This window comes from Rattus norvegicus, chromosome X, assembly GCF_021556685.1.
Source record: "Rattus norvegicus strain SHRSP/BbbUtx chromosome X, alternate assembly SHRSP_T2T, whole genome shotgun sequence".
Taxonomy (NCBI): domain Eukaryota; kingdom Metazoa; phylum Chordata; class Mammalia; order Rodentia; family Muridae; genus Rattus; species Rattus norvegicus.
In genome coordinates, this window is record NC_141554.1 from 76,524,664 (window position 1) to 76,544,880 (window position 20,217).

Below are 20,217 nucleotides of genomic sequence, written 5' to 3' on the forward strand. Positions count from 1 at the left end.
TAAGATCTCAGTCTTGTAGGCTGAGTAGTGGACATTGCACTTTAGCACCAGGACTGTGTGCAAAGTGAACTCGTGACTCATGGACGGGGTATAGATGGATATCTCAGTCTTATAGGCTGAGTAATGGGCACTGAATTTTAGCATTGAATCAATGAAGATTGGAATTTCTTTAGGCAGAAGTGGACTGGGGATAGGTCTGAAAGAATCTGGGCGTGGGACTAGGATTGGGTTGGGGCAGGGCAGGGCAGGGGTTGGGCTGGGTTGGGTGGGGACCGGGCCTGGGGCTGGGGTTGGGACTGGGCCTGGGGCTGGGGCTGGGGCTGGGGCTGGGGCTGGGGCTGGGGCAGCAATATACTAAGTCTGAGGAACTGGATGCCATAAAGGCAAGAAAACACAGAAAATTGAAATGTGGGCATTAAAATTACTATTACAATAGTGAGTCTGATAGAGGACATAGAGCACTACATTTTAAGGTTCTTGCTGACAAGCCATTAGTCAATATAGTATCAAAGATAGCAACAAAAGCAAAGCCTGAACTGGTATAGAGCTTCAAATACTCCTTCTGATATCCAATCATAAAGTTAACTTTAACTTTAACATTATCTGTCATGTGACTCAAAAATTCTGAGTAGTTCACTAGTCAAAGAAAGCACATTTAAGTGCCGAGTAACTTCAGTATCATCTGCCAAAAAAATTAATGAAAACTTTAAGGACTCCAAAGTAACAGATCATTAAAGGCAGTTAAAATGATTTCTATAAGTAAGCAAAGCTCCTAAATGCATTTTTAAATAATCACTTCAGCCTTAAATCCAAGCACTAGCAAACCACGGTATCAGATGTATCTTTGACATCCAAAGCATTCATGTAAATCAAAATCCAACCCCAGCAATAGTAATGGGGTGGATTCTAGAAGAAGGGAGGATTCTACCTCCTGGCCAGTGATTTGTGATCTACTGTGACTCTGGCCAAGGTCACCACTATGCCCACAGTAAACTCGGAGAACCGCTTGAGATCACAGTGCTGGCTAAGTCAGAGGCCGAGGATTAAGTAGACTAGTCTTAGGCCACTGAACCAACAATACAAAAGAATGGGGTGAGGCGTAGCTTGCACCGCGATGTATAGAGCACTGTAAAAGACTATCTTAGACAAATAGGAAAGCAAGCGGAGGGGTCAAATGTCCTCGCAATGGCCTTAGATTCTTTTCTTTCTTTTAACAGGTGAGATTTCAATGATTCACATCGACCTCGGGAACCCGCAACCTCAGTCTCTCGTATCGGATCAGATGTCACTCAACACCTCAATGTTAGAATTGCAAGCATGTGCGCTCCCACCTGGGTAGGCACTTCGAAATAACGGTGACTGAACACAGATGTGAGGTACCAAGCTAACTCACGTCCTTATGGGACAGTGAGTCAGTCTAATTCCATCCTCTCCACCAAGCAATAATGCACATTTCTGACTGCTTACGTCAAGCGGACACCAACACTTCGCAAAGTCGTGCCTATTTCTGACGAGTTAAGTCAGGCGGCAACCAACACTTCCAACTAGCCTTTTCCTCAGCTTCGAGTGACACAAGGTAGAACCAACCACTCGCTACCATAATGCACCAATTCTACCCTTGGGCAAATCCCGCCAAGTGGCCAGAGCCCGCCAAAAATGTACCAAAGGAAACCCCTTGAGGGCTGATCACATGACAACCGCCATCTTAGACAAACTCAAGAGCATGTGCCACTTTGTCCCTAAACTGACTCAGCCATGAAGCTGACATGTGAAACACAAAGCCCTCCGCCTTATACTGCAGCAAGAGCTTGAGCCGCCATCTTTTCTTGTATGACCTAAATGCCCTATCTCCATTGCTACATGTTAGAGCCAACGTAGGGCTGTCGAGCTTCGGGTGCGGTACCCGAGCCGCCATTTTGTAGACATCTAAGCAGCCCTTAGAGCTACGGGGGGCCCCGCCAGGGGTCCAAATGCACATGCGGAACCCTATCCCCTAGTCCTCTGCGGCTTCCACCCAACACCGCACACGAACATTAGCGCTCCTTGGCTTTCTACTTCTGAATAGCACAATTCCTCCAAACGCTGCCACAAATCAAGTCCAAACCCGCACATATAAAGAAAGCCTTTAGCTAGCGCAGCGCACATGGTTGGCTTCTATCCAGTTCCCTGCGCTCCTCGGCGTCCTAATTCTTGCGTAACTGGCTCGAGAATATCTGTGTCACGCAGAAACCGTAAGATGGCGGACACGGGTTCTCCACGCCCTGAACACCCACTAGGCTTAATCGCCAAGTCGTTTTTCTAAGCCATAGGTTCACTCACACAGCCAAACGATCAGCACCAACAGCAAACGGAAATAAAAAGGCATAGATATATTCCAGGTAGTTCAATAACTCACAAAACCATTATTTCCATCCACCAAATGCCCCGATGGGCCGTGAAAAAAAAAATTAAAGCAGGTATCCACAGCCCCGATGGGCAAAAGGAAAAGAAAAAAAAATTAAAGCAGGTATCCGAGGCCCCGTTGGGCATGGGAAAAAAACTAAACGCAGGTATCCGAGGTCCCGATGGACCGAGAAATACGGCGTTTTTTGGTAAAAAGCAGGTATCCATGGCCCCGATGGGCTAAGGAGAAGAAGAAAAAAAGAATAAAAGCAGGTATCCACAACCCAGATGGGCAAGTTTAGAAGAAGAAAAGTAAGAAGAAGAAAAAAGGATTAAAAGGCAGGTTAAGTATCCCAAGCCCAGCTGGACATGGAATGGCTGGGAGGACACACAGGTATCCGTGGCCCCGATGGGCAAAAAAAATGTAAAAACAGTTAAAGAAAGAAAGGTAAGTCCACCACACACAGCTGTCAACTAAAATGCACGACAGACAAATACTCCTTAGAAATGAAAAATAGACCAAAAATATTACAAATATCAAAAAATATGGAGGACGTGTCAAGAAAACCTTACGAGAACATATCAAAACATCAAAAATCTTATGTAATTTTGATATGTTTTCTTAAATACACCATAAGGCATGGTGGTAGGGGGATTAAAAATGTTCCCCAAAAGCCCTTTAGATGGAGAGAAACCACGGAGGAAACCTCACATCCACGGGAGACGAGCAAATATGGCTGCAGCAAGCAGTTGCTCGCCTTTAACTGACTGGCGCGCTGAAGGCGGAGAGACCAGAAGAGGAGTGGCCACAAAGATTGGAAGTCTGACATCTTATTGGACCTTTAGTTCCAACTATATTCTTAAAAATGAACATAAATAAAGATGGTGGTACGTAAGCTCAGTGACAGAACTCGCGATTTCCATTATTTTATATGGTAATGAAAGATTATCCTATTTTACAGCTTTTGCACACTATCCATAAACGTTAAATAATGTACACTAGGTCACACACCATGTCTATGCAAATTTTCAACATATCTTCTACTTGGACATCCGGCCTTGTATCGCTCCGCGTCTTGGAGACAAGAAAAAGTTCCCATGAATTAGGTGGTAAGCTCAATCCAGGACAGGAAAGGGTGGGAATGTCTCACAAAATGGCTCCGTGATTCCTAAATTATCAGAGTACTGGTTGTGACCTATTTGCGGGACTTACGCTTGGAATTTTGCGTCTTGGATTTTTACGTCTTGAATTTTACGCTTGGAATTTTGCGCTTGGTCATTTTAGTCTTTCATCCAGTTTCCAGGAAACTGATGGCTCCAAACTTTGAGAAAAAAATGAACTGAAGAACGTTACTCGCTAGCAGTAATGGAATATAATGCCTAAATGCCAAAGCCAAGCTTGAAGGAATAATAGCTCAGTGGTACTGTACTTAACCCCAGAGAAACTGTCAACTTAGAGAGCTGTCAAATTTTCTTAACTGACAGACAATGAATACCCACATGAAAGAGACCACTAGGTATTAGAAAATCAAAGGTTGTCCTGCTGATTCACGCTGACAAATAACTCCCACCCTACTCTAAGTTCTCTTTAGGCGTCCGATGAATAATAAAGGACACAAAATTCCTTTGGTTCTGGACCATCAAAGTACCTGCAATTCACTAATCTTACTGTTGGGGTGGTTGAGGTAGGGATGGAAAGTGGGCTACAGAATAAGGAAACTCTGTTTCAACAAAAGAAAAAGAAACTTAGAATAAAATAATAATACACAAAGACTAAATAAACCAGCAGGTGGCAGCATGAATCTTTCCAAAACATTTGAAGTCAAACTTGGAGTGTAGAAGGATTCCGATCTGAATTGAAAGCCGAAAGTTGGTCTAACTTTGGTATCAGAAGAAAGGGCAAAAGAAAGACATTCAGTTTACTATCATTGAAAGAGACCATCTTGTCAGAGTGCCTTGCTCCAAGGTAATAATGCTAGTACAAAATTTGGTAGAGCAATCAGGATCGAAGTAACAGGCACATGGGAACTTTCCAAAAGCATTACCAGTGAAAGACAGACATGTGACAGAAAAAAGACCCAAGGACCGGCTTTTCACAGCTAAGAGCAGCTGTCATCACAATGTACATGGTTTTGTATAAACAAGACCTTCTAAATGAGGTAACAACTACCTTTGAACTTGTGAGGTACTGGTCAGATTATGCAAGCCAGTGCAACATTTTGTGGGGATGTGAGAGAGAATCATCAAATAAAAGAGTTGAATTTACTCTATGTCTTCTACAGAGTCCCAATTCTTGCACACCTCACTATTCTATCTCACATAATGTACTTCAAGGGATGTTGGGTTTCAGAGACAATTTCTAGTCTCATCAGAAGAAAGCATGAAGGGATATGTGTTAAAACTCAGTTCCTGAGCTAGATAGGTGACTCACAGCTTAGGAGCACTGACTACTTTTCCAGATGTCCTGAATTCAATTCCCAGCAACCACATAGTGGCTTACAACCATCTGTAGTGGGATCCGATATCTAACCTCTTCTGATGTGTCTGAAAACAGTGACAGTGTACTCACATTAAATAAATAAATAAATAAATAAAGATTAAAAACAACAAAAAACCCAGTTCCTATACATTTAATTGGGCAATCCATTTCACATTCTTAACATTAAGACTAGCAATACTGTGGTGGAGCATCTGGGGTAAGACAGTAGTGTCAAGGTTCAATCCATGTAACTTAGAAGAAGTGGAGAAGGGAGAAGATGATGGGTCAAGAAACAAGTGACAGGACCACTAAAAAGCAAGAAACAGGAGTTAAATGGTCCTCCAATGTGTAGAGAATAAGATTCTGGAGCACTTGGTCTACATGAGAGGCTTTCATCAAGCCCTTGTCTTTGAGGCTCAGGCATCTATGAAGAAAAGTGGTTGGAAAGACTGGCAAATGACTTGAAGGACATCATTCGGACACAACATGACTGGCTTTGTTTTGTTTTTAAGAAAATGAATGTGGAGTTGTGTGGGTGGGAAAGAGTTGGAGGAAGGAAAAATCAATCAAAATGGATTATATGGAAAAAGAAATGTTGAACGACACTACTGGCTCTGTGAACAGAGAAAGTTGGAACCACAACTAGAGGTAGACCAGTTGTCCACAGTAGTCACATACTACCAGTCTCTCTTCAGAAAATCCATATTTCTTACAGTCCTAAAGTATATGCGTGGGGAGGGAGGGTTTTGGTATAAAAAGGTTGAAGAAACACTCCCAAGTTCATGAATCAACAGAACGTCCATATTCCATCAAACCAGTCTACAGATTTAGTGCGATCCTCATCAAAATTCTAATGACATTCTTCACGTAAATAGTTAAAAATCGTATGGTGGGGGAAATAGAACTCTGACTAGTCAATACTGGGCAAAAAGTAATGCTAGAGATGTCAAAATAGCTGTTTTCAAATTATATGACAAAACGATGCATGGTAGGTAGCTCATGCCTGTGAATCCCAGTCCTTGGGAATTGGAAGCAGGATAATCACAAAGAACCACACAGAACTTGAGACCAAATTGAGCTACATGACACCTAACCTACACTTCCCATATTATCTGACCCTTCACAGAAATCAATCTATCAAAGATCATGTAAGAAGAATGACTCCCATAGGTTCATGTATTTTCCCACTAAGCCATCTGGGGGTTGGGGAGGAAGTGGCACTACTTTAGAAGGATTAGGAAAGAGATTTGCCACTAGGGGGTTGGCTTTGAGGTTTCAGAAGCCCAAGCCAGGTCCAATGACTGGCTTTCTTTTTGCTACCTGTGAATCCAGATGTCAAACTTCAGGACTATGTCTGCCTGAATGCTGATATGCTCACTGCCATGATGACAATAGTCTTAAACCCTAGAAAATGTTAGCACCCTATTCAATGCTTTTAAAGTATTGTGGTCAACCAGGTGGACGTGGTACATGCCTTTAACACACCACCCCCCAAAGCTTAAAACATGGTCATTTATGGGTCTTAAGACATGGTTGAGATTACTCTTGAGGTGATTAATATTCCAGATGACTGAAGTTCAAGATTTAGACCCACATCAGATGGATCTTTACTATAGTTTCAGTGCCAAAGGATCTGAAGATCAGGCTTCTATGTGCACCTTCCCAGACTTAATAGCCAGGGCTATGGAGAGAGACTCTATCAAAAAAGACAACTCATCTTTTGTAATTTCTCTGAAACTAATAAGTAGAAATGCTAAAATTAAAGGATTCTGAAATTATCCTGTGATTTGTTTCTTCAGTTGACTCCTGCTTTTATAACTCTAATAAACTATTCCAAGGTAAATGTTAATGTCTCACTATGACTTTCATAGCTACATAAGTGTCCCTGGTGTCTTTATCCAGATATGACCATGTCGTATCCACAGTTCATTTCCAAGTCTACAAGTGTAGTTTCCTATTTATATAACCATAGCTCTTTGTGAAGCTGGGAATACCGAAACACCACTTTGTGTCAGTGATCATTTAAAAAATGATAGTGTGTGTGTGCGCGCGCATGCATGTGCACAAACATGTATGTAGTGAACGCCTTAGGATCAATGTCAGATGGCTTGTCTTTCACATAGTATTTCATTAAACTTAGAGTTTACCAACTGCTGTAAGATGGCCAGCCATGAAATCCATGTCTCTGCCCTACCAGAATTGCAGTTTCAGGCACATACTACTACCCTCACCTTTTATATGACTAATATGAAGCCAAACCAAGGTCCAAGTGTTTGCTAGGTGAGCACATTACAGACAACTCCTGCTATAACTAGCCCTTTAATTACTTGACATAACCATTTCAAAGTTAGTACTGAGTCAGTAAACAGCAACAGACATGAAGAGCCCAGCTGCTTTTCTATATTTCATACATTTCTATTTTATGATTTGCACACATGTTGAGACGTTACCTACGTCTAGAGATGGGGGGGGTAGAATACAAATGAGTAAAGCCTCTTAAGTGGTTACACCTATAATCTTAGCCCTGGAAAGTCAGAGGCAGGAGGACTGCCATGCGTTTCAGGTCAGCCTGGGTTATACAGCCCTATCCCAAATACAAGTTGAGGTCAATAACATACCTGTGTATGTAAAAGTGGTGCCCTGCAAACATGAAAACCTAAATTGAACTTAACAGACCCATTTAGAAAAATCCCTGAATTCCTATAGAGATATGAGAAGTCGAGACTCGAAATTCACTTAAAGCTTATTGGTCAACTAGGCTGGCATGCGTATGGTTTTCCTAGGCTTCTCCAAGCTGACATGCTCACCTGAACTCACACATGCTGTCCATGAGCACACACCCTTACACACCAACAATAATAACAACGATGAATTACTGTTTTAGTGATTAGGACAGAAGAGCACCAGCATAACCATCACGAGATTACTGGAAATGCATGTTTCTTGTGCTGTTTTTTAACCTACAGCTAAAGGCAAGTCCCGTCCATGAAATTGCTCTGCTCTAAGCTGGACATGTTGGCTCACTGCTGTAACTCCAGCGTGGGGCAGGTTGAGGCAGAAAGATCAAGATTGTTCAAAGTTGTTCTCAGCTACAGCAAGTTTGAGGTCAGACCCTCTCTTGCCAGGCAATGGTAGCGTACATCTTTAATGCCAACACTGGAAAAGCAGAGACAGGCAGATCTCTTAGTTCAGAGTCACTGAGCTCTACAGAGCAAGTTATACAGAGAAACCCTGTCTCAAACACTCAAAAACCACCAAAACCAATCAACAAAACCAAAACACCCTCTGTTTTAAAAAGCAAAAACAAGTGAACAAATGGCCTATGTGTGTGTATAGTCTGTATATATAATATGTATATATAATATACACACAGATACACTTGGATATATGGAATGTATCAGAGTAATATATACATAAAATCATGAAGGCCGTCAGTATGGAATTTGACCCTCTCAGTGGGCTTATGTCCTTTTTATTGGGAATCTTATGACCTGGGACCTCTTGGGATCAAGTTTACTGCCAGCTATATATTCTGAGTTTAAATAAACACATCCTTTCTTTAAAAAAGAAAACTGATTGTTTAATTAATGTGCATATGTGTGGAGGTAAAGAGAGACCAACTCATGTACACAGACATGTTTTGAAATACTCATTTTTCATGAGAAATGTGATTTTCAGACATTGTCCAAAAGTTTTTTCATCATCTGTACTGATATTTTTTTAAAACATAACATTTTAATCTTTACTGTTGGTATTCCAAAACTTTTTTTTACATATTCACTTTACATGCCACTCACTGTCCCCCTCCCCATCATCTCCTCCCACAATTTTCCCCCCACCCCCTCCTCTTCACCTCCAAGCAGGTGGGGTTCCCCTAGGTATCCCCCCTCCCTGGCATTTCGAGTCTCTGTGAAGCTAGGTGCTTCCTTTCCCACTGAGACCAGACAAGATAGCCCAACTAGGACATACCCCTGCTGGCAAATGTTTTCTGGGATAGCCCCAGCTCCAGTTGTGCAGGACCCACACGAAGGTCAAGCTGAGCTTTTGCTGCTGCATATGTGTGGAGAGGCCTAGGTCTGGCCCCTGTGTGTACATCAGTCAAAACAAAACAAAACAAAACAAAACAAAACAAAACAAAACAAAAAACGGTAAATCTAAAAAATTCCTGACATAAAACATCCAGGATGTCTGGGACACTGTGAAAGGACCTAAGCTAAGAAGAACAGGAATAGAAGAAAGTTAAGAGTCCCAACTCCAGGGGCTGGGGATTTAGCTCAGTGGTAGAGCGCTTACCTAGGAAGCGCAAGGCCCTGGGTTCGGTCCCCAGCTCCGAAAAAAAGAACCAAAAAAAAAAAAAAAAAAAAAAAAGAGTCCCAACTTCAAGGCCCAGAAAATATTCTCAACAAGATCAAAAGAAAACGTTCCCAAGCTAAAGAAAGAGATGCCTATAAACATACAAGAAGTTTATAAAAAAAACACCGGCAAGGGTAAAACAGTGAAAAACCAAGAAATGGGTTCTTCAAGAAACTGGCTGAGCAAGAAACTGTCTGCAGATGACAGGGACTGAACCTCTGTCAAGAGAAGGGAGAGAAGCACGTCTGCTTTCTCAGACCTATCTCATGAGTGTTGCCATCTCCTTTCTAGAAAAGCTCAGAGTATTTTTAGCACCTATATGGCAAATGGAGTTTTGTTTTTGCATTAAGACTTACTTTATTTTACTTGCATGAATGATTTTTCTGTTATGTATATCTTTGCATAACCTATGGGTCTGGTACCCAAAAAGACCAGAAGGGCACTGGATATCCTGAAATGAATGTGACAGACAGTCATAAATGCCACATAGGTGCTAGAAACTCAATCTAGAGCACCCAACCACTGAGCTCCATTCCAGACTGGAAATATTTTAGAAAAAAGGGAATCTCATCTTCTCCCATTTGTATTTTTATGTTTATTTATTTTGTGTGAAGAAGGGTCACTCACATCCCTCAGGGTGTAGTGTGATAGGGGGTCAGTGGATGACTTAACACAGAGTTAGTTCTCTCTACATCTTCCGTTTGGTTCCCCAGGGATTGACCTCAGGTGTGCGTTAGGCTTGGCAGCAAGTGTCTTCACTGAACCATCTCATGGGCTCCTTTACCCCATTCTAATGAGCAAATGATTTAAAAGATGAAATCAGAAGGGTGTGATGGAACACCCCTGCTATCCAGCATGTAAGGGGAAGAAGCAGAAAGATCATGAGTTCTAGGCAAGCCTTAGCTATAGTTTGAGGCAAGCCTGGACTACATGGAATCCCATCAAAAGGAGCAACAACTCGAGACAAATTCATTAGCTGGTTGTTTCTTTGCAACGAGAAAGCAGTAGGATATTGAATGATAAGAAGCTCTGTCTGGGTGCTAACATTGAACAGGCAGAGGCTAACATTTTGTTATTGGTTTAAGACAAGGTCTCACATAGCCCAGGCTGGCCTCAAACTCCCTATGTAGCATAGACTTGCCCTGAATTTCTGATCTTCCTGCCTTCACATTCAAAGAGCTGCGGTAGAAGGCCTGTGCCACCACATAAAGTAAAGGGGTTAGTTTTACATCCTACAATATGATGGGCAGTCACTAGACATTTGAATTTATAAATGTACATTAGATATTTCTTCAGTATTTTAAATTAGTTCTTTTCCCATTTTGGTTTTAAGTTTGTTTCCTAAACGAGACCAGTCCTTGAGTGTGACAGTTTTGTGGCCTATGCACCATCCTTGATTGTGTAGCATAGTTTTCCTAATCATTTTGTGACTATGGTAGAAAAGACTTAAAAAGACAGGCAGACATGTAATCTTGGCCAGTGGTTATGAAAAACAATGTAGTTTCCTCAAAGAACTAACAGAGAGGGCTGAGATATAGCTGAATAAGCACTTACCTGTATGGCCAAGGCCCTGGATTCTATCCACACCTCAACAAGAATTAAACAAAAGCCTGTAGCAAACAGGTATACTCACTTAGGGAATGGAAGCAAAAGGATCAATTCAAGGTCATTTTCTGCTACATTGTAAGTTTACCGATAGTTGGAGATCTTTTTAAAATTATTTATTTATTTATTTATTTATTTATTTATTTATTTATTTACTGAGATTATAATATAATTACATCATGTTCCCTTTTCTTCCTCCAAACATGCCCACGTACATCCCCCACCCTCATTTCTCTCTTTTTCTTTAATTGTTGGTGGTGGTTTGTATATGTATCTTTGTGTGTTCCTAAATATACGAACACTTACCAAGTCTATATAATCTTAATTGTACATGAACGTTTTCAGGGATGACCACTTGTTATTGGATAACAAATTGGTGTGCTCTTCCCTGGAAAGACTATTTCTCCTGCTCTCAGTATTCCTTGGTTGCCTGTAGTTTTGTCTAGAGTTGAGACATGAACTTTTACCCTTCCACTTTAGCCTGTCTGCTGTCCTTGTTCAGGTCGTGTTTAGGTAGCCATGTTGTTGAGACTTCATGAGTGTAGTAGTAGCAGATCGTATCTCTGAAAAAAATCTCCAGAAGATGGTATGACGGGTACAAGATGCCATTCTCTACATCATTGAAAAGCTCACAACTTTAGTTGATCTGTATTGAGCCAACACAAGAACAGTCCTGGCAACACTCAAGGAAAGAGAAGCCACATGGGTGGCTCTGATGAATCTTGGGGGGTCAAAAACTAAAACTAAGACTTGAACATGAGAGAGAGATCTGTAGAAAGAGAGAAGAGTGTGTAGGATGGTGAGGAGCTGGAGGGCAAGAGTAGTTAGTATGCATGGCGTTCTTGCAGTGTCAAGGAGGCCAGAGAGTATAGGATCCCCTGGAACTGGAATTACAGAGGGGTGTGAGCTGAACCTGATTCGCTGTCATAGCGCAAGTGCTCTTAACAGCTAAGCCGTCTCTACAGCTTCTTTTATTTTGTTTCATTTTATTCCAAGGACTGTTTAAGCTGACCTCGAAATCACTATGTAAACCAAACTAGCCTTGGATTTCTGGTGAACTTCCTGCCTACGAAGTGTTGTGGTTATAAGCGTGTGCCACTGCTTAAATTCATTAGGCATAAATAAGTAAATAAATTCATTAGGCATAAATAAGTAAATAAATACATAGATTCTGTATCTGTTCTTCCACTTGCCACACCAATGTTTCCCATCTCAACTCATGCTTTGGATGACTGTAGTATATATAGTCTTGATACAGCAGCAGGCAATACAAGTTGATGGTCACAATTATGCAACCTGAGGAAGCCTCAACAACGTAGCGTTCTCTCTAATTACATATTGCTGTGATTCTTGATTTATACTGCATAAAACTTAAGACTGCTTATTGAATAAGATGAAGAAAAGTTATGAGTGGGTATTAGGAGGGGCATGAACTAAAGTCCAGCAATAGTAGCTATATAACTTGGGTTTTTGGGGTTTACATTATTTAATGGAAGCAGTTTATAACCAAGTTGGGAGAAAAGAAAACATTTGTTTATCTTCTCATTCTGTCATTTCTTTTTGCATTTTTGTGGCTATGTGCATGTATAGACCAAAGTTTAATGTCAGAAGTCATCCTCAATAATTCTTCGCCCTTGTTTACTGAAGCAAGAACTGACATTGTTAGTCTTCTTAGCCAACTTGCTCTGGGGATCGTGATCCAAAGCTGTAACAATAGGAGGGCTTCACCTAGGTTCACATCTTGGGGATTTGAACTTTGGTCCTCATGCTTTTATGGCAAATACTTAACCTCTGAGCAATCTCCTTAGCCTCCTATTACATCATTGAAAAGTTTCAAGGTTTATTTCTGCTTTTATTTATGTGTATGTGTCTGTGTGCACCCCCAAAGACCAGAAGAGAGCATCAGATTCCCTGGAGCTAAAGTTATAGGTGGTTGTCAACTGCCTGAACCAAACTTGAATCTTCCAAAAGAGCAGCAAATGTTTTTAAGCACTGAGCCATCTCACCAGTTCCAGAAGTTTGTTTGTTTGCTTGTTTTATTTGCATGACCTCATAAGCTGATCTTTGAGGGTACTGGTGAGGCTGCAATATGGTAAGAAATGTGATTAAGATAAAACCATGGAATGTGGGCAGTGGTGGCGCACACCTTTAATCCCAAGCACTTGGGAGGCAGAGGTAGGTGGATCTCTGTGAGTTTGAGGCCATCATAATCTACAGCGGGAGTTCCAGGATAGCCAAGGCCACACAGAGAAACCCGTCTTAAAAGCAAACACAAGCAAAATGAGTAGATAATAATACATTTTGGAGGCTGGAGAGATGGCTCAGCAGTTAAGAGGATTGGCTGCTCTTTGAGACAATCCAGGTTCAATGCCCAGCACCTACATGGCAACTTACAACTGTCCAGTTCCAGGGTTTCTGACACCCTCACATGGACACACATACGGACAAAACACCAATGCAAATGAAAACAAAATAAATCTAAAATAAAACCATGGATCAAAAATTTAAAATTTGTCAGCCAGCTGCGCTGCCACGGGGGACTATGTTGATGTGAGTAGTTTGTGCTGCCATTTGAGGCCATGTTAATGTACTTGGTTTGTGCTGCTGCAGAGGGCCATGTTGGGGCCAATGATCCTGCTACAGCTAGGGACAATGGCAGGAGTGGGGGTAAGAGGGGTGGTCATGTTGATGTCCATCACCATTGCTGCCCCTGAGGGCTATGATGACGTTCATGGCCCATGCTGTGTCACTGAGCTGTTTTGAGGTTTGAGGTCTGTACTGCCATGGAGACCATGTGGATGTCCAGGGTCTGTAATGTCACCAGAAACCGTGTGACAGAAGTATGTAATCTATTCTGTTGACTGCAAATGGGAAGAAAACCACTTTTGCAGTGTTATTGATGACTGCAGACACACAGTTGAGAAAGAAGGACATATGTTTCTATGACAAGCCCTAACCCCACTCCACTCCTCCCAAAAATAACAACCTAGGCAGAAAGCCATTAAAGAGAACTTTTAAAAAATTGTGATAGCTTTGTACAATTGATGGGTAGGAATGGAGGTGGAGAAGGACTCAGTTTTCTTTAAGGAGCAGGCCACTGGGAGTTTGACGTGACAAGCTAATGTTTTATACAGTGTGGAGTGACTTAGAATAGCATAATCTGATCACCAATGTGGTTAAGTGATAAGAGTTACAGAAGGGTCCAACGGCTGGAAAGATGGCTCAGTGGTTAAGAGCACTGACTGCTCTCCCAGAGGTCCTGAGTTCAAATCCCAGCAACCACATGGTGGCTCACAACCATCCGTAATGGGATCCAATTCCCTCTTCCGGTATGTCTGAAGACAGCTACAGTATGCTCATATATAATACATAAAGAAATCTTTTTTAAAAAAAAAGAAGGGTCCAACGACCCTGTCCCCATCGTTGGAATATTGACTTGAGATTTAAACTAAAAATAAGAGAGACATTTCAATAGAGAGCAAGGAGTACTCATAATAAGAAATTCTCCTCAAGGTATAGTCTGATTAACTCTTGTGTCATATGATACTGCAAGATAGCCCAAAGAAGCCCTCATTTTGGGTGACCATGATGGCACACACATGTAATCCTATCATTCGAGAACATAAGACAGAAGAGTCGCTTTGAGCTTGAGGCCATACTGTGCCTTGAGAGAGTTCTTGCTTTTTAAAGGGTGCTTCACGTTTGAAGCCTACTTTCGCCTTGCATCATGGAGCACTGTCCTCACATCGGGGAAGGTCTGTCCTGGGAGTTTTGATGTTCTTGGAGTTCAAGATGAATAAAGATTTAGGAAAATCAATTATTTCAGAGCATTTAATTCTGAAGGGGAATGAAATTATTTAGGAAGATACTCCTTCAGTTATGAACATGCCTATGCAGAGTCAAGCAGGGGTTAGAGACAAAGGAAACGACAGACTCAAAATGAAGGCAGAGATTCAAGTCTTAACTCCTGCGGCTGCTTACCTTGTGAAGCCAAGTAGGCCGTCCATACCTTTAGAAAAAGCAGTTTCTGAGAGCCCCTTAGGAAAGGACAGAAATTTCTAACAACAGTGTAACTTAAATTGTAAGAAAACTCAGGACTGTTTCGAAGACTGATAACATGCTTCCTCCTATGTTTCTTTTTTTTTTTTTAAAGATTTATTTATTTATTATATATAAGTACACTGTAGCTGTCTTCAGATACATCAGAAGAGGGCATCGGATCTCTTTACAGATGGTTGTGAGCCACCATGTGGTTGCTGGGAATTGAACTCATGACCTCTGGAAGAGCAGTCGGGTGCTCTTAACCGCTGAGCCATCTCTCCAGCCCCCTCCTATGTTTCATATGCAGCTTCGGTTGGCTTCTGGCCTTGCTCCCCACCCCTCTTCCATGTGGTCTCGTGTAAGTCAGACTGATCTGGAACTTACTATGTTGCTGAGGATGAGCTGAACTCCTGATCCTCCTTCCTAACTTTCTCAAGTGCCAGAATCCTAGGCAAGCTCAGTGTTTCCTTGATTTTCATTAGACCGATAAAGAATCGTTTTATTTAATCCTACTAGAGGCAGAGGCAAGAGGATTTTTAAGTTCCAGCCTGGTCTACTTAGTGAGTTTCAGGACAGCCAGGACATTCTCTCTCTTTCAATCTCTTTCTCTCTCCCTCTCTCCCTCACTCCCTCCCCCTCCTTGGTCCTTCTCTCACACACAAACATGCAATAAATAAATAAATGTAAAATATTATAAGAAGTTTTGAGCCATTTATATAAAAAAATTAAAGATAAAGGAAATACTTTTAGATGAGAACAGAGTATAAGGTTTTTAATCCTAAAACTAAAAGATTGTTCCCAAATGGACATAAAAGAGTGTTGAGGGAACCTCCAGAAAGTGTAAGCTTATTGCCAAAGGCCAGAGGCACAGTGGTACATGCGGTGACCCTAGAACTAGGGAGGTGAAGGAAGAAGAGTTAGGAATTCAGTCATTCTCTGCTACGTCCTGAGTTGAGGCCAGCCTGGAAAACCTGGGGCCCTGTCTCAAAAACAAACAGCAACAAAGATGTATACATGACTTGTAAGGCAAATCTTTAAAAATTAGCTGAAGTCACACTTCTTGGTATTTATTTCATCAGTTTTGCTGCAGACATTAGAAAGAAATTGATAATGCAGCCAGTTGGGCTCCCAGATACCTCTGAATCAGCTTTTATATTTGCCTTTTGTTTAGTTTTGTTTTTTTAATTTTATAAAACAATTTTTAAGATTTTTTTATGTGTGTGCGTTTTGCCTGCGTGTAGGTCTGTGTACCACACGTGTGCATGGTGCTGAGGAAGTGATAGGCCCCATGAAGTGGCTGCTGGGCATTGAACCCAAGTCCTTCACAAGAATAATATTAAGTACTCTTGCACACTGAGCCACTTCCCCAGCCCTGCTTTTGGAAAAATTACATACACACAAGAAGCCAGAAATCTGAGAGACAGTGTGTGTGTGTGTGTGTGTGTGTGTGTGTGTGTGTGTGTGTATGATGGTGGTGGTGGTGGTATTGGCACTGGTGGTGAGGAATAACATAGGGGTTGGAGGAAGGGAGTGGGAGAAAATATGTAATTATATTTAGATTAAAATGTATAGTCACAGAGCATATCAAATTGATTGTCTTGGTTCTGGGGTGGGGGTGCAGGTCATCATTTCTAAAACTTGCCATCTCAGAGAAACTCCAGGCAGAAGAAAGAGGATTCCAAAAAGGCAAATTCTGGGTACAGCTGAGGAGACCTAGCACAGCAGAACTGCCTACAATGGGAAAGAGAGAAACCAGTGTAAGGAAGAATGTGCTAACATCTGGAGAGAGGACAGTCCTTAGCTCCATGACAGCTGTCCCAGGTTGCCTTAGCAAAGCCTTCCTCAAGTAACTGCAGATATTCACTGAGGCTCCTTCGGTAACTTTCCAAAATGGTTTTAATTAAATACACACACACACACACACACACACACACACACACACACACACACACACACACACACGTGCAGGTATCGTAGTGCACACGGAGATCAGAGGAACAGCCTGCCGGAGTTAGTTCTCTCCTTATGTACACGCATGCATGCATGTTTGTCTGTGTAGAGAAAGAGATGGGCATGTGCGTTTAGCTGCGCGAGTTGGGGATGGCTTCCCCTGGAATTGGAGGCGGTTGTGAGTTCCCTACCCCCACATGGCTGGTAGGGACTGACTGAACTTCCATCCTTTGCAAGAGCAGTAAGCACAGTTAACCATTGAACAGTCTCTCCTGCCCCCGTGCCTCTTGGTGCAATAGATAAAATGAGAATTTGTTTCTTTCTCTTTTAAATGGGAGTTTTGGTCTCTGCCTTTATTGATAACCCAGGATCCCTTTCTAATTTGTGTAGCAACCTGTATTGGTGTGACCCACCAAAAGCCGAAGGAGTTATTATCAGCCTCGGCCCCGTGAGTTGTTCCATAGGAATAAGACATGGTATAACACTGAGTCTTTATCCACAAACATGAGACATTCCCAGGCATGTGGTTTACTTTGCCACCTAACCTCTGTGGCACGTGGATTGCAGTTACAGCAGCTACAGCAATGCTGGTAGCTAAAAACACAGAAGCGGTTCCGATAGAGGTCTCGGGAGCAAAACACAAGCCGGTCTTCTACGGAAACAGAAAGGAAAAGAATTACGGAGGGGAAGAGAAAAACTAATTAAAGACAGGCCAGAAGAGCCAGAGCATGTGAAAGAAGCTAAAAGAGGCAGCTGTGAGAGGAACCGCAAGCGCTCAGTCATCTGCGGAAGCAACCGCTGACAGTCTGGGTCACGTTGCTGGAGCAGCCATTAGGGAAGAGCGTGACAGTGCGGCGCCGCGCGGCGCAAGGACGGTTTGGCTGTGACGCATGCTCTCCCCCCTCTCGACCCCCCCTCTCCGCGGCGCCAGAAATCCAGGCTTCTATAACTTGTAAGATGGCGGCGTCCACACGTATGCTTCCTTCCCGGGACTAGCAAGGCAGCTAGAGGATGACTTAATGAGAGTGGAGAAACTGGCCAGTTAATGAACGTGCCCTGGTGAGTGCCGGGTCACGCGCTGCCAGAGAGGTGGCCGGGACAGCGGTCACCACTCCGACCGCATGGTCTGGCGCGTGGTCTGGTGCATGGTCTGGTGAGCGGGACGAGTTAGCCTGCTGGCACTCCCCTATTCCGCCCACAATAGATAAGTGATCAGTCCCCGCATCACCGGACCTACATGGATGAACCTGTCAGGCCGGGGAGGCTAATTCCTAGGAGAGATCCTGTTTTGAGGTTTTGAGGTTTCTTTTCGTTTTCCTTTGTCTAATTAGTTTGACCCATCGTGAATGTCTCCAAAATGGAGTGTTTATTCCAGCTCCCCAGAGGCCTCCAAGAACAGCCTCAGCTCTTTCTCATCAAAATTTAGTAGTTGATAAAACTAGCTTGTTTGCAACATTATTTATGGTATAATATGCTCCCCCTCCCCCATAACTTTCTTATGTATTCCAACTGAGGATGTTACTGATTATGTAGTCTGGAAGCATCTGTTATAATAGGCCTTAAAAGGTGATCTGTGTTCTGTTGTTGGATGCTGTTGGATTCAGTCAAAAGAAATTTCAGTACCTTAATCATGGCTGAATAAAGTATGAATTTGGAAACATTAATGTAGCTATATTTAGAGAAATAAAAAAATATATGGAATACCAAGTTTCAATATCTGGAGCTCAGTCTGACTTTTAAGGCTTAATCCTTCAGAAAGAGACGCATCTGCATACAAATAAGAAGACCTAACAGAGGATGCTTGTGTGGCTCTCTTTTTGTGGCAAGAAGAAACAACCTGTGTCTCCATCAGTAGGAGAGTGCTTAAAAAGTATATTTTGATTCTTTGATATAAAAGACGATAGGATAGCTTGTTATATTAAAGTAAGTTATAGAATAATATGATCTCATTTTTTTCATATGTGTATGAGGGTGACAAAGGAATGTTAAAATTAACTTTATTTTTTAAAACATTATTTTGGCAGCTTTATACAGTATGACCTATTTAACACAAAGGCAAACACAGTGAATAAAATCAAACGCTGTCACTATAGTTGAAGTTTTGCCATATCTAGCCACAATTGGGTCGTGCTCTTTCGTCGTTCTGTAGAGTAACTATTATTTTTAGTTTAGTGATCATGCTAATTTTAACTTTCCCCACTAGTATTGGTTGTGGAACCCTAGGACCCTGTGGTGCTAGGCAATCATACTACTACCGAACTATATCTAGATCTGTCCCGGCTTTAAGATTTCTTTTTAATTGTGTGTGTTTGTGTGTAGGTATGTGCATGTGAGTACAGTTATGGACGGCAGAAGAAGCCATAGGATCCTGTGGAACTGGAGTTACAGGCAGTGTGAACCCACCTTTTGAGCCCCTTTCCCCCTTGTTTCCAAAACAAAGTCTTCTGTAGTTGAGGCTGTCCCTGGCCCTTACTGCCCATTTCTAGCTCCCAAGCGCTAGGATTACAAGCTTGTACCACCATTCCCAGGGTGTAGCTCTTATTTTAAAAGTATTAACCCAGGCTGGTCTTGATTTTTGTAATCTTTCTGCCTCAGCCTCCCAAATAGCTGGGATCACAACTCAGCTTCTCCACTTAATTTTTTGGTGACATATGAAGTTCTAACATGGCTGGTATTTTGCATGGCAGTTCTCAACCTTTTGTAACTCAAGTTCCAGGGGATCCAAATCCTCTTCTGACTTCCTTGGGTACCGGGCACATGATGCACAAACATCCACGCAAGAAAAATGTTCATGCATATGAAATGAAATAAGTCACATTTAAATTTTTTAATAAAGACAACAAAAGTAAAAGCAATCATTTATATTTACATAGGATATTACTAAGACCAGAATAATGAGTCCATATCAGGAATTAATCTTTATTAATTATGGATACAGGACAGCTGTTCCCACTGCATAGACAAAGGAGGTTTTGAACAGAGCATTGATAAGTTAAAACATCCACTACAAGTCACTTTAAATGGTTGTGCATGCAGGCAAAGGAAGTCACATATTTGAGTCATGCGAATGCTATATTCCTCAGCACCCTGATGGCACTTTTGACAAATAAACAATATAGTGCCTGAGATACAAATTTGGAATGCTATTTCCATTTGTGTAAAACATTTCTGTGTTGATGGATCTTTCTGCAGAGAAGCAGTGGTTCGGGACTTTGACGCAGTTACTGACAGTAAATCAGGCAGTCATGAGTAAAGACCATGGCTTCAAAGAGTCATGTGTGGTCCCAACGAGAGGGTATCAGGACATCAGTGATGAATCTGACCCTCTCTGACATGTAATACCATCACTTACCAGGTTCTATGGAGATTTGAAGGCAAGAAATCTGGCAGGTTAGGCTCCAGTACTG

The 20,217-nt window shown here is 42.0% G+C and overlaps 2 long non-coding RNA genes across 10 annotated transcripts in view; both read left to right on the forward strand.

The window, feature by feature from the left end:
* The window catches only part of LOC134484082 (uncharacterized), a 32,748-nt gene extending 28,096 nt beyond the window's left edge, over window positions 1–4,652 (forward strand). For all 3 annotated transcript variants that reach the window (NR_197290.1, NR_197291.1, NR_197292.1), the window contains one exon: window positions 1,218–4,652. This is a non-coding gene — a long non-coding RNA (uncharacterized LOC134484082). The remainder of the gene's footprint in view (window positions 1–1,217) is intronic.
* A 13,103-nt stretch (window positions 4,653–17,755) lies between these two features.
* Jpx (JPX transcript, XIST activator) overlaps window positions 17,756–20,217 on the forward strand; it is a 153,104-nt gene continuing 150,642 nt past the window's right edge. For all 7 annotated transcript variants that reach the window (XR_015647004.1, XR_015647001.1, XR_015647003.1 and 4 more), the window contains exon 1: window positions 17,756–17,869. This is a non-coding gene — a long non-coding RNA (JPX transcript, XIST activator). The remainder of the gene's footprint in view (window positions 17,870–20,217) is intronic.